Source organism: Nymphaea colorata, chromosome 5 (genome assembly GCF_008831285.2).
Source record: "Nymphaea colorata isolate Beijing-Zhang1983 chromosome 5, ASM883128v2, whole genome shotgun sequence".
In the NCBI taxonomy this organism is placed as follows: Eukaryota; Viridiplantae; Streptophyta; class Magnoliopsida; order Nymphaeales; family Nymphaeaceae; genus Nymphaea; species Nymphaea colorata.
In genome coordinates this window covers 23,267,377-23,295,216 of record NC_045142.1, presented here as the reverse complement: position 1 = coordinate 23,295,216, position 27,840 = coordinate 23,267,377, and positions in this window count along the sequence as shown.

The following is a 27,840-nucleotide window of genomic DNA, read 5'->3' as shown; positions in this document are numbered from 1 at the left end:
GCTTTCATTCAAGAAACATGATCTGAAATACAACATGTTACATACGCAGACTGCATTCATCATAAACATCACAGCCACCACCAAAGTCTGAACGAACTTACTGGAATTCGAAGAACCTCGGGCTCTGACACCAATATTGAAATTTGTAGCAGCAGTGGAATGCTGGCCTGAATCACCTCTTCGTCTGCGAAGCAGGTTCACAAGCAGCTCCAGTTTGCGCGGTAAGAAGCAGAGACAACAGAAGAAGAAGAAGAAGAAGAAGAAGAAAGGGAGGAAGAGAGAACTGAAGTAGAGATAGATAGTTCATAGATTTCCTTCTGTGAGACTCGCATAGGGTAATCACAGATGCATTAACCTTAATTAGAGCATTGCTGGGCTTAAATAAGCAACCTCACAGGATTTCCCTTTGCCCATCTTGCGGTTGGGTGAGTGAGAGATTTGCAAAGAGATAAACAGTGTAAATAATATCTTTTACTTTATCAAAAATGACATTTATAGAAAACAGCTTTGAAGATAATCTCATAACTGCGAGTAGGCCCACTCGCAGGTATAAGATACTGTGATAGGGCTCAAGGCCACAATCCAACATAATAAAAATGATCCTCAGACTTAGATTAGTGGATAATTTATCAGGCCAAGACAGGCCGGGTCATGGAGGCTCGTTGAGATCTTTGTAAATGTTCTTATGTACACAGAAGATTGTTCTTATGTATACAAACTTATACATTTTTATACGGATTATACATCGCACCAAACCTAGTCAAGAAAGCGGCCCTGCGGCCAAGTTTAATAGGATTATACATCTCTCTCTCTCTCTCTCTCTCTCTCTCTCTCTCTCTCTCGGCATCGTCATCATCATCATCATCATCTGACCATCAACATCATCACCGTGATTGTGGTGGTTTTCCATAATATATTTACATTTATAAAGAACTTTTCACAGTGATTAACACGATGATGATGTTGATGGTTAGATGATGATGGTGATGATGACATGAGAGAGAGAGAGAGAGAGAGAGAGAGAGGGTCGAATGTTCCTATGTACACAAAGATTTCAAAGATTGTTCTAATGTATACAAACTTATACATTCTTATAAGGATTATACATCGCACCAAACCCAGTCAAGAAAGTGGCCCTATGGCCAAGTTTAATTGGGTCTGGCTGGTCCTATAATTTGCCAATCACCGGGACAGATTGGGCTTTAGCCCAACAGGGATCCCCATATCTAGTCATGCTGGGTACCATGCCAAGCCTTTATTTAAGAAATGAGAAGTTCATTATGATTGGTGAAAGAGTGTGCTCTAATAAAACAAGGTGCACCCATTTTGATTTTAATGCATTTTTACAATTTTTTTGTCATTGTTTTAATTTTTAAGCTCTTTTGCGATTAGCAAAACGAGTAAAAATGATATAAAATGATAAATACTGTTGATGTATTAGGTAAATGAAAGGTCAAAACTATTTTTCCCGTGATCGATGGGTGGCTTGAGGCAGTCTGGTTCAAGATCATGTTCTTTTCTGTTATCAAGTAACATTCAACACCGCATAACAACAAAGAAATCCCTTATATATATATATATATACACATACATATAATTTGAAATGAAATATATATTTTTGACAGATTTCTAAAAGACTTTTATTAAATTTATCAAATAAAAGGTGAGGCGCTTTTGCTAATAAAGAAAACAAATAGCTGCAATCTTTTTCAATATTTCTTTGCAATATTACGAACTTTTGTTTTTACAATTTTAAACAAAGTGTGACTTTCATTAACAATAGAAATAATTGCTTTCTTTAAATATCAAAAAAGTAAGAAGGAGGAGAATCTCAATGAAATGCTATAATAATAGGATGGCAGCATAGTTTGACCTTATTCTATAAAGTATGGCATCAAATATGGAGTGGCCGTAAAAAAATACCACGTTAAAATCAAGGAGAAAATCTCAGAAGGAGATTTTTATGGTAGAAAATCAAGCTCTAGTAAATGAAAAATATTTTGCATTATGTGATAATAAAAAAAATGGAACAACTTCTTAACGAAAGGAGCAACTTTGGATGTACGACTGCTATATAATGAAATGCTGCACACTATCAACACTATGGTCGATAGTTGTGGCTTCCATGGATATAAGTGATAGTGATTAAACCCTGAACGGTGTTAATTTGCTTCTCTGTAGGTAGGATAAGTATTTCATCTTATCATTTATAAAAGAGCCCGAGCTCCCACCATAAGCAATAGAGTCTGCTTTGGTATCTCGGAGTGCCATTTCTGTCAGGTTTCAATTTGCATGTCAGTTACCTCTTGTTTGCAGTGCAAAGAATTGATGCCTTGGTGATTTGAAACAAGAACTAGCACCCCAACCATTGCACCAACACTTTTGGGACTCTTTGCCTTCTTCTTTATTATATATATAATAAATCAGTTAGGTCTCATACTACACCTCATGAAGTGGATTTAGATAGGTTTTTTTGAACCAAAATCGTAAGATAGAACATGGTTACTGGCTCTAATTTGAATTGACAGCTTACCTTCTAATGTTTAGTCATGATTCCTTTCCTTTGTTGCTTTCCTTTACTGGGGGACTTCCTTTTTCAATCAATTAATTGATCCAACAGACCAATACAAGACAGTAAATGAAAGATGACCTTTACTTTTTTGTTTTCATCCCTTTTCTTGCCTTCATTTTACCATCATGAGTCACGGAGTACTGCAATTTTGAGCAGATCAATTTGCTATTGTATAAAATTATTGAGGGTGTATATTCTCAATATTTCGTACAAGAGAAAATTGATATTAAATGAAAGCAACAAAGGAAATGAATCCTAACTAAATGTTAAAAGGTAAGTTGTCAATTCAAAGTGGAGCCAATGGCTATGTTTTGTATTTGTTACAATTTTGGTTCAAAAAAAACCTACCAAAATCCATTTCACGAGAGACATTGGTTTGAGCCCTGACTACAAGTCTCACATGCACTACCCATGTGGATATATTATATATATATATATATATATATATATATATATATATATATATATATATATATATATATATATATATATATATATATATATATATATATGTCTGGTTCTTTCTTTATCAAAGGGAGGAGTCAATCCAGTTTCAAACATTATTTCCATGAAGCAAACTTGGACTTGTCACCTAGATTTGGCAAACCTCGAACTCATTTTGAGGGGTGGCCACATGCCCTGCTCTCTACAACTCTCAAGCTTACATGAACATGTCAATAATATATATATATATATATATATATATATATATATATATATATATATATATGAAAATATATGATATAGCCAAAAAATGCAATCGTATTTGTATGACAATAATTTTCAAAATCTCATTTAACAGATGGTTAAAAAAACGCCCCATCTCATGTTTATACTTTTTTTCGTCCCAATCGTTTCAATTCTTTAAGTTGATCAACACATAAGAACACGTCTTAATGAAGCCTAAAGAGTGTCAGCAAAACTTTATCGACATAAATTTCCCTTTTAGTGACTCTAACTTTTCGATACTGAATTTTTTCTTTTTTTTTTTGCGTGGTTGGAAAATCAAACCTATGGCGGTGCAATAGTTCACCGCTATAGGATGTCTCAATCACTCTTCCTGAAGAGGGTTCCGAAATTAAGGTGATCAGCCGGCAACTTAGTAAAAGAAAAAAAAATGGAACAAAAATAAATTTAACAGCTTTAAAAAAAATTGTGAAACAATAATTGGAAACAAAAGAACTAAGAGTGAGCTTTTCTTTCTTTATTTTTTCTTTGTTATCTCAACAGTGATGCTAAGTCTCTTTTCTTTGATACAAGCCTTTGGTACCTTGGAGGGTGTTTGAAATCATTGGGAACGCCACTAAACAGCACAGCCTTTTTATTTTTCAGGCAAGCAATACAAACATCGGACATGAAGTAGGTGGAACAAAAGAACGTGGTGTCTTGTCTCTAAAACCATCAAACAATAAAACCATCAAACAATGCACAAAGAACAACAGTAGTGTGGTAGATAGGACATTCTATCTGTTGTCCAATAAAACAGTTGTGATAAGGCTTTGAAATTCAAGGGTGTCTCACATTTTTGCCTCCCTAGGGCATCATATCCTTTTTGTATATTTGAGATCATTGGTTTGAGAAAAAAAAAATGATCTGAGATTTTCGGTGAAGTTTCAGTGAAAATGCTGATCTTTTGCGAATTTCACCAAATATTTCAAATTTTTTTTGTACAAAGAAAAGAATCGGAGAAGGAGAAGACGGCAAAGTGAAAACATTTTTCATCTATCTAGTTTATTATTTAGAGTTACTGATGTGGTCTCTCTATAGTCTGGTTCTCTCTGTCTCTTTCTCGTTTTGGGGTTCTTTTTTTCCCTACATTTCATGTTCAAAAAGCTTTTTACCTGCAATTATGTTTTTTTTTCTCTCTTCGAAGATAAGACTTGTTGTAGATATTTGATCCTTTGGTGTTAATTTATTTCTTTCTTTGCTTCTTGGTTGCTTTTTTTATAAATCTTTTCTATGGTGAAGTTGTTGTTTGGGACTTAGAGTTCACAGTCTAACAAAGCTGACAATTTTGCATTACACTGTCTACTTTTACATCCAAACAACATCATCATCATCATTATCAGCCGAGTGATCATGCTTTTCTTCCATTTGTTTGTACAAAGAAAAGAGTTGGAGGAGGAGAAGGCGGCAAAATGGAAACATTTTTCATCTCTCTTGTTTATTATTTAGCGTTATTGGTGTGGTCTCTCTATAGTCTGGTTCTCTCTCTCTTTTTCTTGCTTTGGTGGTTCCTCTTTTTTTTTTTCTCCAGATTTCATGTTTGAAATGCTTTTTACTTGCAATTACAAAGAACAACAGTAGTGTGGTAGATAGGACATTCTATCTGTTGTCCAATAAAACAGTTGTGATAAGGCTTTGAAATTCAAGGGTGTCTCACATTTTTGCCTCCCTAGGGCATCATATCCTTTTTGTATATTTGAGATAATTGGTTTGAGAAAAAAAAAATGATCTGAGATTTTCGGTGAAGTTTCAGTGAAAATGCTGATCTTTTGCGAATTTCACCAAATATTTCAAATTTTTTTTGTACAAAGAAAAGAATCGGAGAAGGAGAAGACGGCAAAGTGAAAACATTTTTCATCTATATAGTTTATTATTTAGAGTTACTGATGTGGTCTCTCTATAGTCTGGTTCTCTCTGTCTCTTTCTCGTTTTGGGGTTCTTTTTTTCCCTACATTTCATGTTCAAAAACCTTTTTACCTGCAATTATGTTTTTTTTTTCTCTCTTCGAAGATAAGACTTGTTGTAGATATTTGATCCTTTGGTGTTAATTTATTTCTTTCTTTGCTTCTTGGTTGCTTTTTTTATAAATCTTTTCTATGGTGAAGTTGTTGTTTGGGACTTAGAGTTCACAGTCTAACAAAGCTGACAATTTTGCATTAGACTGTCTACTTTTACATCCAAACAACATCATCATCATCATTATCAGCCGAGTGATCATGCTTTTCTTCCATTTGTTTGTACAAAGAAAAGAGTTGGGGGAGGAGAAGGCGGCAAAATGGAAACATTTTTCATCTCTCTTGTTTATTATTTAGCGTTATTGGTGTGGTCTCTCTATAGTCTGGTTCTCTCTCTCTTTTTCTTGCTTTGGGGGTTCCTCTTTTTTTTTTTCTCCAGATTTCATGTTTGAAATGCTTTTTACTTGCAATTACGGTTTTTTTTTTCTCTTTGAAGAGACTTGTTGTTGATATTTGATTCTTTGGTGTTAATTTATTCCTTTCTTTGTTTATTGGTTGCTTTCCTTTTAAAATTTTTTCTGTAATTTCTCTTCTTAATTAATTATGCAATGCAGGAATCAAGTATGAGAAGAAGAGAGCGAACCACACCATATATAGATCACACCAAGAATGCCAAATGCTAAACGAGAGAGAAAAATGCTTCATTTGCTTCACCAACTCTTCCTCCTCTTCTCTCCTTCTACAAAAGGAGGGAAATTAAGATTGCCATGATGATAATGATGATCACGATGGTGAAGTTGGTGGTTAGGACTTAGAGTTCACAGGCTAACGAAGCTCACAATTTTACAATAGACTGTCAACTTTAAAATCCAAACATTATAATCATTATCAACCTAGCAATCATGCTTTTCTTCCATTTGTTTGTACAAAGAAAGGAATTGAAGGAGAAGAAGAAGACAAAATAGAAACATTTTTCATCTCTCTGGTTTATAATTTAGTGTTACTGGTGTGGCCTCTCTATAGTTTGGTCCTCTCTCTCTTTCTCGTTTTGGGGTTTCCTTTTTTTTTTTCCGACGTTTCATGTTCAAAATGCTTTTCACTTGCAATTATGGTTTTTTTTCTCTTTAAAGAAAGACTTGCTGTTGATATTTGATTCTTTGGTGTTTACTTATTTCTTTGATTATTGTTTTTTTTAATTTTGTCTATAATTTCTCTTTTTAATTTATTTTGCATTGTTGGAGGCGAGAATCGGAAGAAAAGTGAGAAACATACCATAGATAGACCACACCAAGAAAACAGAATGCTAAACTAGAGAGATAAATGCTTTATTTTCTTCACCTGACCCTCGTTCTCTTGTGTTTTTTGTTTACACAACGGGATAGAAAAGATGGTTAACAAGATGATAATGATTATCATGACAGTGAAGTTGGTGGCTGGGACTTGGAGCTGACAACAGTTTAATGGAGTTGACAGTTTAGCATTAGACCGTCAACTCTGAGACGGTGAGACCCAATGATTATCATCACCGTCATCATCATCATTATCATCCAGGTTCTTTCTTTTGCTTCAAGAAAAGAAAGAATTGGAGGAACAGATGAGGAAAATGAATCATTTTTCATCTCTCTAATTTACCTTTGGCATTCTTGATGGAGTCTCTCTATGATATGGTTCCCTCGGTCTTTATCGTTTTGGGGTTTCCTTATTTGGTGCTTATTTATTGCCTTTGTTATTGGTCACCTTTCTTGTAAAATGTTGTTAGTAATTTATCTTTTTAATTTATTCTGCTTTTTGGAGGCGAGATCAAGAACATGAGAGAGAAAAAACTAAAGGGGGACCACACCAATAGGCAGTAGCGGAGCTAGCGTGGGGCTGGCGTGGGTGCCTGCCCATTCCAGCCCAAATTGCTCCACGTTTGTGCCTGTTTTATTTCAAGTTTGTTCATGCATGTATCCGCTTTGGCTTCTGTTTTTCTTTTCATAAAATTAAAATTGTTGGCATTCCACACGCACGAGAAAGAAACTCAACTGTTTATAGCAATAGCGCAGCTATCGTGGGGCTGGCATGAGCGCCTGCCCATGCCAGCCCAAGGTACTAGTACATAGTGCCACATAGCCAAAAATTTCTTTGGCTCCGCCACTGCCAATAGGGACAAATGCTAAACAAGAGAAAAAATTGCTCCATTTACTTCTCCTGCTCCTCCTTTTCTTTCTCTGCTTTGCTTTTACAAAAAGAGGGAAAACACTCACCATAATGATAATGATGACCATGACAGTGAAGTTGATGGTTGGGACTTGAAGTTGACAGCTTAGCATTAAACCATCAACTCGGAGATCTAATGACAATGGTTTGTGTCATTATCTTCATTATCGTCTTGGTAATCTTGTTTTTCTTCTCTTTGTTTCTACAAAGAAAAGAATTGGAGGAGAAGCAGTTGGGGGAAAGGAAGCACTTTTCATCTCCGTGATTTAACATTTGGCATTCTTGGTGCTCTCTATTGTATCATTTCACCTCAGTTGTCTATATATTTTATTGTTATGTTTTGCTTTCGCCGCTCTTTCTTGCATATAGGGGACTTCTTGTTACCAAATTTTGTTATGCAATCTCATTTTATCGACTCTCTTTCTCTCTCTTGGATAACTCTATTAAATTTAGTGATTGTATATCACAATCAACCATGGAAAACAGAGAATTACGTAGTTCGGCATATTAGCCTACATCCACAAGATAAGAGAGGGGATCTTCTTTTATTCAGAACTTGAATCAATCAGTGATACATGAGAGGTATTTATAGTTGTAATTACATGCTCAAGGTGGAAGGGGAGAAACGTTAGGGATAGAGCACAAAAAATTAGGAAGAGATATCTCTGTCCAAGATCATCGCAACCTCCTTCCAAGAATATCGTAATCTCCTCTCTAGAAGAATCCAGCATAATCTCCTCTCTAGAAAGTTCCAACAATCTCCCCCTCAAGTTGGTGTGCAGATATCAATCTGCCCCAACTTGTTAACAATATATCTGTCATTCCTTTCCAAGAGACTTAGTAAATATATCTGCCAATTGGTATTCGCTTTTGACATGTGGCGTCTGAATTGTTCTATCTTGAATTTTCTCTCTGATATAGTGACAGTCTACTTCAATATGCTTTGTGCATTCATGATAGACAGGATTTGCTCCAATGTATATAGCTGCCATATTATCACACATAAGTCTCATTGGCTCTTTTACTTCGATATTCATGTCTTTTAGAATAGCCTTTATCCGTACCAATTCACAAGTACATGCTGCCATTGCTCTATACTCTGCTTCAGCATTCGATCGGGCTACAACCGATTGTTTCTTACTTTTCCATGTAACTAAATTTCCACCAACAAACGTGCAAAAAGCAGAAGTAGACTTTCTATTATTTGGATCACCAGCCCAATCAGCATCATAGTAGCCCACCACGTCAATAGGCTGATCACGTTTCATTAGAATACCCTTTCCTGGAGAGCCCTTTAGGTATCTTAGTGTTCTATTTGCAGCATCGATATGTGTGGATCTTGGTTTATGCATATACTGGCTTATAGTACTGACAGCATGAGTAATGTCTGCCTGGTCACTGTCAAATATATAAGTTTACCAACAAGTTTCTGAAAACTCTGTATGTTCTTAACTTCTGTTCCTTCATCTCTTAACTTGCAATTTTGTTCAAGTGGCGTCTCCACAGTTTTGACACCCAAGTGTTTTGCCTCTTTTAAAAGATCTAAAGTATACTTTCTTTGACATAGAAACACGCCCTTGTCTGAGTGAGCCACCTCTATTCCCAAGAAGTACCCCAACTTCCCAAGATCTTTGATCTCAAATTGTTTGTTGAGGTAGTTTTTCACATGAATCATATGCTCTTCATTGTCACATGTCATAATGATGTCATCTACATATACAAGTAGAATGGTTATTTTTGAATCTCGAATATATGTAAACATAGTATAATCTGCAGCACTTCTCTTAACCAATACTAACAAGAGCATCACTTAGCCGAGAGAACCATGCTCATGGAGATTGTTTCAGACCATACAGTGCTTTTTTTAGTTTGCATACGTACCCTTTTTCGTTGGCTATTCCCTGCGGTACTTCCATGTAGACTTCCTCATCAAGTTTTCCATGTAGAAAAGCATTCTTAACATCTAGTTTTGTTAAGTTCCATCTCTTGTTTGAAGCCACAGAAATAAGAGTTCTAACTGTGTTCATCTTAGCAACAGGAGCAAACGTTTCATTGTAATCAATCCCTTCAATTTGAGTAAAACCCTTTGCAACCAAACGAGCCTTATACCGTTCTATGGTGCCATCACTGTGATACTTTATTTTCTAAACCCACTTGCATCCTATAGTTTTCATTCCTTTCGGTAGAGGAACCAAATCCTAAGTCTGATTTTTATCTAATGTTGAAAGTTCTTCCATCATGGCTTGTTTCCATTGTGGATGTTTGCTAGCCTCTTCATAGGTTTTGGGTTCTAGGTGAGTATAGGTATTTAAGATATAGAATCGATAGGGTTTTGACATGGTCTCGAATGTAAGGTACTTGTCTATAGAGTGGTCATGGTTGGTTGATAGATATGTATAAAAATCAGTAAGTCTGGATGGTGGTCTAGTAGGGCGAGTGGAACGTCGAAGAAGTTGATTATTTTGTTGACTAGTTTGGATGGGTTCAAGAGTAAGATTGTTATTGTCATTTGGTAAAGATGGATCATTGGGTGAAGGCTGGTTTTCAATGGAAGATTTGGAGGCTGAGGTGTTAAAAACATCCACTAGAGGAAGGACAATGTTATCATTGTATGACATGATTCTATTTCCATGGATGTGTGTCTCCCCCTGATTTGGTTCCTCATAGAATGACTCATGTTCAAAGAATTTGACATCCCTGGTTACAAACAATTTTTTTGAAACTGGCTCATAACATTTGTATCCCTTCTTTTTGCTAGAATACCCCAAAAAAATACACTTCATTGCCCGTTTCTCAAGTTTATTTCGAAACTTTTTCTGGATATGAACAAAGCATTTACACCCAAACACTTTAAGATGTCGTATAGAAACAGGCCTTTGAAGTAGGAGTTCCAAAGGAATTTTGTTTTCAACACTTGAGTTTGGTATTCGGTTGACAAGATAACAAGCCGTACCAATAGCATCAGACCAAAAATTTGGAGGAACATGCATATGTATCATGATAGATCTAGCAATATTTAGTAGCTGACGATTTTTTCTCTCTGCAACTCCGTTTTGTTGTGGAGTGCCGGCACACGTGTATTGAGGTTGTATACCATTTTTCTTCATGAAATTGTGAAACGAATCATTCACATATTCCCCTCCATTGTCAGACCTAAGATTTTTAATTTTGGTCCCATACTGAGTAAATACCATATAATAAAACTCTTCAAAAACAGCAATCACTTCACTCTTATTTCTAATGAAGAAAATCTATGTCATACGAGTTTTATCATCAATGAATGACACATAGTACCTGTAGCCATTATATGATTCCATAGGAGCAGGTCCCCATACGTCTGAGTGAACTAAGTTGAATATTTCTGTGGACCTTTCAGTGGAAGAATGAAACGGCAGCCTGGTAGACATAGAGAACTCGCATGCCTCACAAGAATGTTCTTCTAGGGTGAGATGAGGAACCAACGTCTTCAAGCTTTAATTAGCAATATGACCAAGTCTAGCGTGCCAGGTGAGGTACTCTTTATTCTTTGTACTTGTATGAGTAAAAAAACTTACTCCATAGTTTTCCATCACATATTGACCACCTTGCTCTCGACCCCTACCAATCACTTTGTTCGTTTGCAAGTCCTGAAAAATCACATCCTTTGGAGAGAAAATAGCCACACAGTTATAAGCTTTAGTGATTTTGCTAACAGACATTAAATTGGTAGAGATTTTTGGCACATAGAGAACACTAGACATCTTATGATTTTTAAAAAACGTGGTTTTTCCAATCCCGGTGACAGCTATAGTGGCACCATCAGCAGTAAACACTGGTTTTTTATTTTCTCTGTCAAGATCAACCAACTTAAGGGAATCGTTGGTCATATGGTCAGTTGCCCTAGAATCAATAACCCATAAAGGAGACTTTGTTTGAGTAAATAAAACATGATTATTACCTTCAGTAGATGATCCAACTGGTTGATTTGAGACGAGATTGGTTTTTGAGAATTGCTGGAAAAATTTTTCTAAATCATCCTTGGTAACAAAGTGTGCAAGATCTGTCGGATTGGAAGAGGCCGTCTTCTCCTTGATGGGTTTGCCGACAAGTTCCCAACACTTCTCATGAATATGACCTGTTTTCTTGCAAAAAGAACATCTCAACTTGCTGCGATTTCGAGTATTTGCATTCATCTGGTTTCTATGCTCTACCTTAGGTGTGGGTTTGTCAGGTCGAGTGAAGTACGCCATTCCTTCCTGACTACCTTCACTAGTATGACACACCATTCGTTCATGATTTCCTTCACTACTTGTGACGTTCATAACTTTTCTGCGTGCCTCCTCCCTTTGGATAGCTTGACAAACTTCATTAAAGTTTGGTAGTGGCTTGGTCATGAGAATTTGACTTCTAAGGCTTTTGTAGTCCGATCCGAGTCCTGCAAGAACTTTAAACACCTTGTCTTCCTCGAATCTTTGCCTATAAACCTCCGGATCAGAAGTGGCCGGTCGATATTGGAGCAACTCGTCAGAAAGGCAAGGTAACTGATTTAAATAGAGATGAATTTGTTTTCCTTCTTTCTGCAGATTTGCAATTTCGAGTTGTATTTGATACACTCGAGCTAGATTGTCCTGCTGCCCGTACATCTCTTTTAGAGTAACCCACATGCCTTTGGCAGTTTCTTGATAAAGAAACAAATTTGCAATCGATGGTTCCATGGAGTTCATTAACCATGATATAACCATGTCTTTTTCTGATTGCCACTTATCCAATTTGGGATCAGATGGACGAGGAGCCATGATTTTTCTATTGATATAGCCAATTTTTGATCGTCCGCTCAAGAACAATCGAACTGCCTTTGCCCAACTTTGATAATTTGTTTCATTCAAAAAAACAGTAGTAATCTTGATCGTACCTTGGTCATGGCTCCCGCTCTTGGAGTTGTTTGGTGCATCACCAACAGGGTGAGTTGTCGCCATGGTGGGTATACCAAAAAATAAGGCGCATTATATTGATTGCTCAAATGAACTACCGCTGCCTGCCCTAAGAACAGCGTCGCCCAGTCATAGGTACCACAATGCCAGGGGACAACTTGTATTTAAAGAGGGAGAGGGAAAGAAGAGAACACTCCTTTCCCCTTCTCTGTCAAATACCTTCAAACATAAAGCAGGGAGAGAAAAAAGTTTTCTCCTGCTTCGTTCCCTCCTTCCTCTTCTAAACCACCAACCAACAAAAAAGAGAAGAGCAACGAGAAAGGAACCTGATGGCAGCTTTGATGATAGTGAGAACAGGACCGAGGATGGCTGGAGCGAAGGCCCTCGTCCAACCAACCAAACGAAGAAATATAGTGGCACTCCTTGTTGGCTTCTGAGGAGCTATTCAGTGTGGTAGAAGGCAGGAGAGAAGGGAGCGCCGTCGGGGTGTTCACAAAGGATGAGACGTCTATGGCTGTGGTGGACGTCTGTCACTCAACTGATCTGTTCCTCCTTTTGGAATATGACAAAAAAGGGGCTCTCAAGGAACCGTTTGGCAGCTTGCTTGACATCTAGCTCCAACAGATTTGTTAACGCTGCCATGATCTGTCCCCGTGAACAGAGTTCTTCCTAGCTGTTGAAGAAATGAAGAACACTAAACCTGGCTCTGATACCATGTTAAATTTAGTGATTGTATATCACAATCAACCATGGAAAACAGAGAATTACGTGGTTCGGCATATTAGCCTACATCCACGAGAGAAGAGAGGGGATCTTCTTTTATTCAGAACTTGAATCAATCGGTGATACATGAGAGGTATTTATAGTTGTAATTACATGCTCAAGGTGGAAGGGGAGAAAAGTTAGGGATAGAGCACAAAAAATTAGGAAGAGATATCTCTGTCCAAGATGTCGCAACCTCCTTCCAAGAATATTGTAATCTCCTCTCTAGAAGAATCCAGCTTAATCTCCTCTCTAGAAAGTTCCAACAAACTCTTGCTGTCTTTGGATTAAAAGTATGGATTCTAAGCATCTTTATTGATTTTAGGGTTTTGTTTAAAGAAGGATATTCTTCCTTTTTTGCTTTCTTTCTTTTCTCCTCCTGATCGCCACATTACTGGACTTTTCAAGAGCTTGCGAAGTACACTCTTAAGAGAAGAAAAGAAAAGAGGGAAAAGGAAAGAACAACCTTGCTTCAAACATGACCATAAATCCATTAAAGATGCTTAGAATCCGTAGTCTTAATCCAAAGAGAGTTAGAAAAACAGAGAGATATTCAGATAAAGTGAGAAAAATAAAAATCACAAAAAAACTCGCCTGATCACTTAGTGGCATCTCTAGAAGAAGAAGGGAAGCGTAAGTTTGGATGAATGAGTCAGAGGAAGGGAGATGGTTATATATATATATATATATATCTTCCTTCTTCCACCTCATTCACCTAAACATACGCTTCCATTTTCTTCTAGAGCTGACACTAAGACGCTGTTTTTACTGTAATAGTAACACTTTGTTACTTTCCGATGATATATATTTTTTATAAGATCATGATTATATTATGTAAAAATGGCATTGTGTACAGTTCCATCCTTAGCAAACCAATGCTGTTATATGTATTGGAAGACTTGAACACACATGCATGTTGGATTTAGGATAACATGTCAAATGTCGAAATGTGCAAAGCAAGAGGTCTGTTCTTGGTCGGGTTAGCTCAAATAAAGACAATCAGAACGGCCGGACCTTGCACCGACGAGCGAGTCCTTTTCTCTTTCATTTTAAAATAAAACTTCATTTTTCTAAAGCACTCCAAAGGCTAAAAGAAATTTTGAGGATGCAAACACACTTACACAAGTTAAACAAGTTGATGTAGGCACAAGTTGATGGTTACAGAGTTAATTCTTACACAAGTTAACGACTAAACTAGTTAAATGGGTTAAGTGAGTCAAGTTCGAGCTCAAATTTTGTGTAGTTGAATCGAGCTCAAGCTTGCTATAAAGAACTTGGCTCGAGTTCGAGAGCAAGTTTTTTGAGCCAAGTCGAACTCGAGCTGGCCAAGCTCAGGCTCAACTCATCTCGTGCGCAGCCCTACTTGCATGGACAAAAGGTGGATGGATAAGGCTTTGAAATTCAAGCACGTCTTGCATTTTTGCCTCCCTAGGTCATCGTGTCCTTTTTGTATATTTGAGATCATTGGTTTGAGAAAAAAAAAATGATCTGAGATTTTGGGTGAAGTTTCAATGAAAATGCTGATCTTTTGCGAATTTCACCAATTATTTCAAATCATTTTTCTCATACCAATGATCCCAAATATACAACACGATTTCATCAATTTTATTATAGATCTTGGGGTGATATTGCTACAAAGATGTTACGATTCAATTATATTTGTTATTGACTCCATTAGTTTCAGTAAGAAACATTTCGTTTTGCTTCTGCATATTCATATTAAGCACATCAGTTTCTTTACTTTGATGGCTAATTTAGGACGCATTCATTCGTCTAACTGATATTATTATGTCGTTTTTTTTTCTGCATATAAGTATTATTAAATTTACTGTTAATTTTGTTTATTAATTTTTATTCCTTTTGGCTTCAATGGTGGTTACCGTCCCTAGTTTTAAGCCACGATCTGAGAATTTGTTTGGGGTTAAAACCTAGTGACCACCGCCTACGATCTAGGCTTCGGGCTGGGTATCTGACGGGTACTCTATACTCAACTCAACTTGGGCTCCGGTCGTTCCGATAAATTTTTTTAAATATTATTTTCATTAATATATACATAATTATAATATTTTATTATGATTAACTATATTTATATATTAAAAATGTATATGTTTTAATTTTAACCCAGTCGGGCCTGGGCTCAGGTTTTGGATGTCTGGCCGACCCAATGCCTAGGCCTGACCACCAGCGTGTCCTCTGACAAGGAATGTATTTGAGTTAAAAATACAATTTGAGACTTATTTTTGGCTTATAATTTGAAATAAACACCATGAACTGTGCGCTGTAAACCACTGTTAACAACATTACATCCATTTTTTATGAACATATTGCACTTAAAAAAGAAAAACAAAATATGAGGTTGTAATAACAAATGAGTTGTAGATGCTTCGACTCCTGAGGGATCAGGTGTGGTTGGTTAAGCCAAGAACTAGTATGCTACCAATCATAGGTTAAAGGCACCAATAGCAGAGTCAGTAATTTTTGTTGAGGGAGTTCAAAATTTTGAGAGGAACTAAAATATCATTTATTAAAAATTTTATATAAGTAAATTTTTTAAAACATTCCAATTTAAGTTTTAAAATTTGTTTTCTAGTGGGAGCGAGGGAACGGCATTAAAAGTTTTATTGCTTGCATAGTTTTCCCAAAGTAAAATTTAAATAAAAAAAAGCAAAAAGTGAAAACAAAAGGGTTCTATATGCTAGCTTGTTTTTATGGATCCAATGATATTTTTTTAACAATAATTTTGGGCATCTCATGTAACATATGGTTTTGAAAAGTCTCGCATCATTTGTTTCTAATAGCATTTCTGAAAACTGGATTTTACGTTTTACTTTTGCTTCCTTTAAATTTTGTTTCGTAAAATTTGTTATTTTTAAGTTCTGCCTCACTCACGTCCGTGCGACTGGAAATGAACTTGTGGATATCCAATGGAACCGTTTCCAAAAAATAAGACATAGAAAAGCCTTTAATATCTGATTCAAAAATCGGTGCAGATTCGGATTTGAAATGGCATCCGATTGAATTCAGATTGTCAATTTAAACAAGGACCGAAACATCATTTTTCAAAATTTTTCTCTAGACTTAAATGAACTTTTTATAAATTTCCGGTGAAAATTTCCTTTTTTGAAAATTTGAGTGGTGATCATGGCCCTTGCCCAGCCCCCCGGCTCGGCCCCTGAGCTTAAAGGACTATAAGTTAAAGAAAACGTTCAATTCTTATGATGTGCTTGCATGACTTTTAAAACAAAATTTTGGCATATTTAGATGACACTCAAAACTGAGCTTGTGAGAAACCCACTTTTGTTAAAATGTTGTTTTTAAACTCCAAAATGTAAACCGGATTCCAGAAACTAATTGAAAACCTAAGTTTTGGTAAAATAGGACTTAAATTATAATGAGATTTAGAATCTAGGTTATATTCTGAATCATATTTAGAATATTCAGTCTCAGATATACAAGAATATCTAATCAGATTCAGAATCTAGATTCAGATTCGGTTCAAATTTTAGATTCCAATTCATTATAAATGTGAAAAAACAGATGCGGGTCATATTGAGAGTGTAAAATCCAACTATGTGAATATCTGAAAAAGCAAAAAAAGTTAAATGATATTATCATTTTGGAATATGACCCATTGACATCTTTACGTAATATGTCTATGGGGTCATTGATTTCTTTCTCAGAAAGGACTCGATCCAGTTTTGAGAAAAACATCTTCATGAAACAATGGTAGAAACGAATAGTCATCCAGTTTGAGAGAGGAAGAAAGCCATAAAAACTGGTATCAAGTATGGAGGAACACATGAAAAACCAAGCTAAAATCAAAGAGAAAAGATGAATAAAGTTTTTATGGTATAAGATCATGGTGCCATAAATACAAAATATTTGGCATTTAATGTTAGTAAAAAAGAAGTTATAACTGCTCCTTAACATAAAGGGCAATGTTAGATGCATGACTTCTATATAAAGACAAGCTGCACTCTGATCAACCCCAAGGTAGATAGTTGTGACCTTTCATGGATGTTGGTGATTAAACACTGAATCACGTTCAATTATTGTTCATCTTGATCATGTTAATTTTTTCCAATACTCTTCTCCCCAAATCGCTGGCATTCTTCTTCTTTCCCAATCATGATCATCGTTCTGTCTAATGTACCACCTAGAGTTGGAGCCAAAAATTTTTAACTAAGGAGCACTTGTTATAATATTTTAAAAGGTACCAAAATTAAAATTAAAAACATTTCTCTCAAACATCAACATAAAAATATGATTTTTTGTGGGTTTATGTTAATAATTGCCCACACGGTGCCCACACCTCCTTTGTTGTTGATATCAATGTACCTTCCACAGGTTTGGACTTTGATAAATCAGATCCCTCAAATTCTTTCAAATGCCATCTCATCCTTTGTACCAAATCCAATTGACAGGCAGCCGTTGGGAGTAGGGGCCACAAATAGGTTGGATCCGGTACAAAGATTTTTCAACTTTGACTATCAGATTTGATTCTAACTTGAAACCAAAACACACTTAATTGTGTTGGTTTCACCATGGATCTCAGAATCCTGGTGATCTGAGATATTCAGATCCATGGATTTAAGTCAGACCACCTCTTCCTCCCAATCGGATCTTAAAATCTATGCTATTGAAATCCTTAGTCTGTTTATGCCGATATCTTAAAACACGCCTTTCTATGTAACCTCAGATGTAAGATCCAATGCTATCAAACACAACCTTAAGTGTCCAAGAATCCAATCAGTTTTTCATTCTACATGGCTGATGCAGAAAAATCTCTCACATTTTTTTTTGGGTAAAAGAAATCTAGTCCACGTATCATTGGCTCAGGTCGCCATTGGAGGTTTTGCTCCAAATAATTCCGTTGCTTATTTTGTAAACCATTGGACCATCCTTGGGTCCAAGTAATTTCTTTTAGAGATGTAAATACATCTAATTTGAATCCGATATCCGACCGAACCGATTTGAAAATTCGGCTATGAAAAAAATTTAATATCGAATTAAGAAATCAGATTGGATTTGGATTTAATAAATGGCATCCGATATGGATTTGGATCGGATTCATTTTAAGACAAATATCTTATATCTAGTTTGTTACATTTGCAAAATTGGCAAAACCTGGTTCAAATTTCGGATTCAAATTCGGATATGAATATAAAAATCAGATTCCGGCTGAATATGTGAATATTTGAAAAGCCAAATATGATTAAGAGTATATTCGATCAAATTCAATCTCCGTTGACATCCATAGTTGTTTCTCTCATTTTCTTCATGAATCGATATGCAATTAACTGATTAATTTTTCTTGTGTTGAGGAATGGTGTTATGCATTTAATGATTAATTTTTCTTCTAATGCCCAAAACCATCCCACGAAAATTAGACTCATGGTGAATGGATGGAATTGGATCTGATGGGATTATTTATTTCTTAATTGTGTTTATCATCTGTTGAACAGATTCTTCACTGTCGGTGGAAGTCTGGAAGCGCACAGCTAGAGGGATGCAGTTCTCTCTCTCTCTCTCTCTCTCTCTCTCTCTCTCTCTCTCTCTCTCTCTCTCTCTGTGTGTGTGTGTGTGTGTGAGAAGGATTTTTTTTGTATGGGATTATCATAATGTGAACTCCCAATAAAAGCATATTATATTATATACATGTGCATGTGTTTTGTCATGCAGAGAGCACTAGGTTTATTAGGATCTCAATGAGCGTCTGTTTACATGTTGCCTTCCTCACTTTAGGGTTGTAACACTGCTCTTGATTGATCACTTAATTTATTTTTTTCTTGCTCATTGTTTCTGCTGGTGAGTAATGTGAATCTTTTCTGGTTACTCCTCATCCCACCTTCATTGTTTATTGATAATCTTCATCCTTAACTTAAGGGCAAGCAACTCAAATTGGTTCTTGAAGTTATACTTGATGCATCAATCAAGTGGGGAATGCACATAATGACATAAAGGTGGGATGAGGAGTAACCAGAAAAGATTCACATTACTCTCCAGCAGAAAACAAAGAGCGAGAAAAAAAATAAATTAATTGATCAATCAAGAGCAGTGTTACAACCCTAAACTGAGGAAGGCAACATGTAAACAGACGCTCATTGAGATCCTAATAAACCTACTGCTCTCTGCATGACAAAACACATGCACATGTATATAATATAATATGCTTTTATTGGGAGCTCACATTATGATAATCCCATACAAAAAAGAATCCTTCTCACACACAGTGAGAGAGAGAGAGAGAGAGAGAGAGAGAGAGAGTCTGACAACTGCATCCCTCTAGCTGTGCGCTTCCAGACTTCCACCGACAGTGAAGAATCTGTTCAACACAATTAAGAAACACAATTAACTGTAGTCTAGCATGCACTTTTGTTTTGCAGAACCTGCAACGCACTCTGAACAACGTACGCCTTCGAGCCAGAGACTACAACAGCATCTCCTGAAACTCGGTGAATCTCCCCCAAGAGACTTCATTTCCCAGAACCCACAGACGGCAATCTTTTGTCCTCTCTTGATTTGCAGATTGATGGTTGTAACCATGGGCTTTTCGCACTACATTTCCCAAGAGAATCCACCTTCCTTCATGTCTATCTCACCAACACCAATGTTCATGTCAGCATTGCACTCTCCCACCCTGAAGTATCTTCCCTCCTTCTCTTCTCCTTCTTCGTCTTCAAATACGAAACTTGCAATTCTATCCAGCGATACTTTAGTCTGCGCAATCATCGACCAACTCAGGGAGATTGTAAATTGGCTCTTGGAGGATCCTCAAAGTCGCTCTCGACTGGATAAACCAATCAACCATATTGACTTTCCACAACTTTGGCAGTAGAAAAAACTGGCTTCCGGACTCAGTAGTACCGGCGTCCAAAAGATCCCATCTCTATACGTTGGGTTGATGTGGAGGTGAGGACGGTGATCACGACGGCCCGAGGGGATATGAGCTGACGTTCCAGAATGTGGGGGCCAAGTGCATTCCTCCAGTTTAGAGTCAGTGAGCATCAGGGCTGTTGGGTTTGAGGGGTCGACGGCCCCGTCTGCCGGCACCCAACCCGACACATCATCACCTCCATCCCTCTTCTGCGACGGCTCCCACCAGCTGGGCCGTCGATCCCTCAAAGCCAACAGCCCTGATGCCCACTGACTCTAAACTGGAGGAATACAATTGGCCCCCACATTCTGGAACGTCCGCTCATATCCCCTCGGCCCGACGTGATCACCACCCCCACCTCCACAAAAGCCCGACGTATAGAGATGGGATCTTTTGGACGCCAGTACTGCTGAGTCCGGAAGCCAGTTTTTTCTACTGCCAAAGTTGTGGAAAGTCGATATGGTTTATCAACTACTCCACTTGTGGTTTTTCATACAACCGAGAATCAAAACTTGTGGTTTTTCATACAACCAAGAATCAAAAGGAGAAGGAAATTAGAAGAAGATTTGTGTCTCCCCATGATATATATGTGGCAATCTGACTCCAGTCGTGGAGGTCTCTCTTCTCTTTTCTTTCTCTCTCAAATTATCTTGCCTGTTGAAATATGATTGTCTTGTCTTTTCGTGTCTTCTTCATTACCAACCTTAGTTCAGTGTTTTACACACATCCCCAAGCCCTTTGTTTTTTTTTCCCTCCCTTTCCGTGAATTTCTTTTTGCCGCCCTCTTGGATTTAAACTTCTTCTTAGAATTTGCCCATAGAGACCAAGTTTTTTTAATAAATGAGCGGATACATCTTACTTTTGCTTATCAGGTTCTGCAAAACAAAAGTACATGCTCGACTAAAGTACTTTGGTGGACAAATGTAGCGGTTCACAATCGAATGAATTTTGACAAATGTAGCTGTTCCCATCAGATCTTTGGCAGGGTATGATTTGTGGAAGCAAAATGGATCCGATCTGACCTATCGAATCCCCTGCTTGTGCTTTTTGGAACGCATGCTATATAACATATATTGTTGAGACATATATATTGTTTTTAAATTTTAAAAATCAAATACCGAAGGTAAAAGTGAGTTTGTGAAACATGAACATTGTATTTTTAGAATACAAACTTGTGTTGAATGAAAGTGGTTAGGTTGAATGCTGAAAGATAAAAAAATAGTTCTCATTGTTACTATTTCATGTAGATTTTTGCCGTTGTTGTATCTTCTAATTTTTCAAAAAAAAAGGTCTTTATTTTCTTACTCAAAGTCACACTTCGCTTATAAGGTTAGGGATACAATTTAGGAATAAAAATACCATTGAAAAACAAAATGCTGCAGCTAAAAGTTTTTCTATGTTAGCAAAAGTGCTTAACTACTTAAACAAAATTTATAATTATAAGCAGAAAAAGAAGTTTCAGAATCTGTTTTCAGCTAAAATACCTTTCTTGTGAGAGGAAGCAATGGCACTAAGTGGGGACTTTGGTAAAGGCTTGTTTTAACTTGGGTCTGTTATATGGGCACCGAAATCCTCCAGCCATCGGAATGATCCGCCCTCTCTTATATTCTGTTTAATGCATATGCATCGGGCTGTGTGTGTGAAAGGCTGGAGCAACTAGAGAGACAAAGAAATTAGTGTTTCTCCCTCTCTCTCTCTCTCTCTCTATATATATATATATATATATATATATATATATATATATATATATATGACCAGCACATAACGCAATCACTTTATAAGCCCACAAATTCTCAGTTGGTGTTTTTATGAAGTCCATCAAATTCTCAAAATGTTCAATCAAGAGAGAGGGTGATTGAAGATTTTGAGAATTTGGTGGACTTCATAAAAACACCAATTGAGAAGTTGTGGGCATATAAAGTTCATTTCAGGAACTCGACTAATTTATATTGTACTCGACTCGCAAACTAGTACTCTATATAATATTGCCAAAAACGGTTCACCGAATCACAAGTTTTAACTTTTAGGGTGAAAACAAATTTTCAAAAGTTACATGAGTTAACCCTTACACAAGTTAAATGAGTTAATGCTTGAATGAGTTAACACTAAATGAGTTAACATCTAAACGAGTTAAATAAGTTAAATGAGTCGAGTTTGAGCTCGATTTTGTGTAGTCGAATCGAGCTGGAGCTTGCCATAAGGAGGTCGACTCGAGTTCAAGCTGAGCTCAAGCACAAGTTTTTTTGAGCTGAGTCGAGCTCGAGCTGGCTAAGCTCGAGCTCGACTCGACTCATGTGCAGCCCTACTTGGCAAAGGCAGATGACAACGAGCGATATGGAAATTCCCCATGTATCAACCCGGGGTTACAACAAGTACCTACACAAGGTTGCCGAAAACACCCCTCATAAGTTGACGTTGTGAAAAAAGTACCTTGGTGTTCACTTCCTCCACACTTACGTTAGTGCAATTCTTTTTTTCTTGTGTAATGGTATGAATGACCCACTCAAATTCGCACGATATAATAAAAATATGCTTTAAATTGGATTTCATTGTGTTTTAGGCCCCTAGTTTTTATATATCTAAAAGTCTAAACGATAGAAATAGAAATCCATGGTCGATGATAGAATAAGATTCATTTTTAATCATATCTAACGGATTCTCTGGTTTGGACAGAAGAAATGACGCCACTTCATCATATTATCAAATAGACTGCATTTTTATCCACGAGGTTTCCAAAGGAGTCCTTTGGATAGATCATGAATTGATCAGAATCATTTCAACGAATCCATAAGAAGTGATTCAGTTTTATTCATCCTCATCGAAATGATAGTGACTGACCCGCTGGACCAACTCAAAAAATAAGCAACTGGAATAGCGAAGTTTTGTTTTCTAAGATCTTAAAAGTGTAAGAACGGAAAGAAAGAATCCTCCCAGTGACAACAATGTAATGAAATAGTGCACGCTATCAACTAGGGATGTCAATATATCCAATTTTGAATCAGATATTCGATTGAACCGATTCGAGAAAATTAGATATGGAAAAATATTTAATATCCAATTAAGAAATCAGATCAGATTCAGAATCGGATTTAGATATACATAAATATCCGATCAGATTTGATACAAATTCAGATCATATTCATTTTCAGGCAAATAGCCTATATCTTATGTTGTTACATTTTGAAAATTGGCAAATCCGGTTCAAAATTTGGATTCAGACTCAAATATGGGTGTAAAATCAGATTTTGGATTCAGATTCGGATATGACTTTTCTTTATTTGTATTCGAATCCGCATTCGAATCAGAATATGTGGATCTCCAAAAAAACAGATATGATTTGGGGTATATTGAATCCGTTGACATCCGTACTATCAACCCGAAGGTTGATGGTTGTGGCCTTATCTGGATGCAGGTGACTAAACATGGCCTAACCACATCCACATTAAATTGCTTCTGATATCAAAGTGAGTTGCTAGTTGAAGAAGAATAAGCCGAGGATGGTCCGCAAATGAACATAGAGATAATTGCTTTCTTTATCAAATGAAGGACTCGATAGAGTTTCAAACATCTTATAAAGCAAATTGGGACTTGAATAGTCATCAAGTTTGAGGGATGATTAAAGGCAATAAATTATGGCATTATATTTAGAATTTTATTTTTATTTTTTATTTTTATGGTAAAAGATCACGGTGCATGTCTATGCAAGGAGATAAAATAAAATTGGAATGCAAAAGGATCATGGTGTTGTAAATGAAAAATATTTTGCATTTAATGATAATATAACACAATTGAACGACTCCTTAAAATATAGGGAACTTTGGATGTATGACTGCTTTATATAATGAAATGATGCACATTGTCAAACATAAGGTCGAAGGGCTCAGCCTTTCGTGGAAGCAGGTGTTTAGACACCAAATCACGTTAAATTGCCTTTCCCTTCTCGTTTATTTTATTTTATGAACACTCTTTTTCCCCAAACTGCACCAATCAACTTCTTCATCTTCTTCTTCAGCCTTATTCTTCATTGTTGGAAGTGAGTACGAGAAGAAGAGAGAGAAGCAGACCATTGAGAGACCAGACCAAGAACGCGAAATGCTAAACAAGAGAGAAAAAGGCTTCATTTTCTTTCCCAGCTCCTCCTACTCTTCTCTCCTTTGTTTCTACAAAGGGAGGGAAATCAGGATTGCCATGATGATAATGATGATCATGATGGTGAAGTTGGTGGTTGGGACTTAGAGTTCACAGTCTAACGAAGCTGGCAATTTTGCATTTGATTGTCAACTTTAAGATCCAAACGTCATAATCATTATCAACCTAGCCATCACGCTTTTCTTCCATTTGTTTGTACAAAGAAAAGAATTGTAGGAGGACAACACGGCAAAATGGAAACATTTTTCATCTCTCTGGTTTATTATTTAGTGTTACTGGTGTGGTCTCTTTATAGTTTGGTCCTCTCTCTCTTTCTCGTTTTGGGGTTTCCTCTCTTTTTTTTTTCCTACATTTCATGATCAAAATGCTTTTCACTAGCAATTATGGTTTTTTTTTTCTCTTTAAAGAAAGACGTGTTGTTGACATTTGATTCTTTGGCGTTTATTTATTTCTTTCTTTGCTTATTGGTTTTTCTTTTTTAATTTTGTCTATAATTTCTCTTTTTAATTTATTTTGCATTATTGGAGGCGAGAATGAGAAGAAAGGAGAGAAACAAACCATAGATAGACCACACCAAGAAAATAGAATGCTAAACTAGAGAGACAGATGCTTCATTTTCTGCACCTGACCCTCGTTCTCTTATCTCTCTCGTTCATACAACTAGATAGAAAACATGGTTAACAAGATGATAATGATTATCATGGCGGTAAAGTTGGTGGTTGGGACTTGTGTTGACAGTTTAATGGAGTTGACAGTTTAGCATTGGACCGTCAACTCTGAGACCCAATGGTCATCATCACCGTCATCATCATCATTATCATCGAGGTTATTACGCTTTTCTTTCTTTTTTGTTGCAAGAAAAGAAATAATTGAAGGAGCAGATGAGGAAAATGAATCATTTTTCATCTCTCTGGTTTACCTTTGGCATTCTTGGTAGAGTCTCTCTATCATATGGTTCTCTCTGTCCTTCTCATTTTGGGGTTTCCTTATTTGGTGCTTATTTATTGGCTTTGTTATGGGTTGCCTTTCTTGTAAAATGTTGTTAGTAATTTCTCTTTTTAATTTATTCTACATTTTGCAGGCTAGATCAAGAACATGAGAGAGAAAAAACTAAAGGGAGACCACACCAATAGGGACAAATGCTGAACCAGATAGAAAATTGCTCCATTTACTTTGGCTGCTCCTCCTTCTCTTCTCTCCTTTGCTTTTACAAAAAGAAGGAAAACACGATTACCATGATGATATTGATGATCATGAGGGTGAAGTTGGTGGTTGGGACTTGAAGTTGGCAGCTTAGCATTAAACCATCAAATCGGAGATCCAATGACCATCGTCACCGTCATTATCTTCATTATCGTCTTGGTAATCATGTTTTTCTTCTCTTTGTTTCTACAAAGAAAAGAACTGGAGGAGTTGTAGTTGGGGAAAAGGAAGCATTTTTCATCTCCGTGATTTAACATTTGGTGTTCTTGGTGCTCTCTATTCTATGGTTCCATCTCTCCTTGTTTTGGGGTTTCCATTTTTTTCCAACATTTCATGAAATAGTGATGAAAATGAAATGTTTCTTATTGAAAATAATAAGGTGAATAACAAAAATAAATGAATTGTAATATCATTGTAGTAATCTCACCCAAGTTCTATAATTAAATAATAAAACCAGTTGATGTACTTCATTTGACAAATAGAATTTTGTTCTTGTAAGTCTTACTTTCAAGAACATGAATACTCTTGTAAATCTTACTTTCATTTCCACTTTTCGAACATTGTACTCTCTCTCTCTCTCTCTCGCTTTATATTAGTTGTAAGTCCTACTTTCATTTTGCTTGTTGTTGTGTAAATCTACCGCTCTGTCTATTAACTCTTCTCTTACTATGAAGAACATGAATACTCTTGTAAGTCTTACTTTCATTTTCCCAATTTTTGAATTTTGTACTCTCTCTCTCTATTATTTTTAAGTCCTACTTTCATTTTGCTTGTTGTTGTGTGACTCTATCCCTCCGTCTACTCACTCTTCCACCCCCGTTCTTTTATTCTGCTTTTTGTGCAGTTGTCTTATATTTTATTCTTCTGTTTTGCTTTTGCCGCTTGTTCTTGTATATAGGAGACTTCTTCTTCCTAAATTTTGTTATGTATTCTCATTTGATAGGCTCTCTCTCACTCTCTCTCTCTCTCTGGGATAGCTATTGCTCTCTTTGAATTAAAAGTATGGATTCTAAGCATCTTTAACGGTTTTAGGGTTTTGTTTAAAGAAGGATATTCTTCCTTTTTTGCTTTCTTTCTTTTGCTCCTCCTGATTGCCACATTATTGGACTTCCCAGGAACTTGCAAAGTACACTCTCAGAAGAAAGGAAAAGAGGAAAAAAAAAAGAACAACCTTGCTTCCAATAAGACCATAAAACCATTAAAGATTCTTAGAATCCGTACTCTTAATCCAAAGAGATGAGAAAAACAGAAAGATAGAGAGATAAAGAGAGAAAAATAAAAATCATAAAAAAACTAAACTGACCACTTACTGTCATCTCTAGAAGAAGAACGGAAGCGTAAGTTTGGATGATTGAGTCATAGGAAGGGAGGTGGTTTATATATATATTTTGTTGGGCAATATAATTATCAGTTTATCTCCCTTCTTCCACCTCATTCATCTAAACATACGCATCCATTTTCTTCTATTGTTGTCACTAAGAGGCTGTTTGCATTGTAATAGTAACACTTTATCACTTTCTGATTGTATTATAAGATCATGATCATATTATGCAAAAATAGCATGGTCTACAGTTCCGTCCTTAGCATTGTTATATGTATTGGTAGAGATGTCAATATGTCAGATTTGGATCAGGAACCTGATTGAACTGATTCAAAAAAATCAGATATGGAGAAAAAAATAATATCTGATTAAGAAAGCAGATCGGATTGAGATTTAACAAAATGACATCTGATCGAACTTGGATTCAGATATACTTACATAAATATCTGATCAAATTTGGATATGGATTCAAATCAGATTTATTTTTAAACAAATATCATATTTCTAATGCTAACAATTTAAAAAATGGTAAACTTTGGTTCAAAATTTGAATTTAGATTCAGATATGAATATAAAACTCAGATTCGAAATCAGATCAGATTTAGATTATGAAATCAGATTTTAGGTTCAGATTCAGTTTCAGCTTCGTATATAACTTTTATTTATGTAGATAGGGGCTTTGTACAATGCATGCACTCCAAACCATTTTTTTTTTACTTTTTTATTTATTTTGTTTAAATTTTACTTGGGAAAAAGTTCTCACAAGACAGCGCATACCAAGGATGGGAGCCTTTACTGATGTGTGATGAGGGTCAATAAAACTATGCCAAGTGTCAGTATAACGTAAGGATGTGCTAGTACAAAAATGTTACTGAAGCTTTCACTGACAAAAAAATACAAGCTAGTAAAAATTTGGTTTCTACTGTTGTGAAAGTGGAGTGTGGGTGGCACAGGCTATACCGGTGAATTTCTCACTGCTATAGAGTTTGCAAAAATTATTCCACCACCTAGAAAAGTCGTTCTTTTTATCCGTGGGGTTCAAGGCTTTATGCTGCTCGGCCGGCAGCTTACGCATGAAAAAGGTAAAGTAAAAAAATAAAACAAAAATGTTTCAATCATCTATTACTACTGTTGCTGCAATTAGGTTAATTAAGTAATCTCTTGTT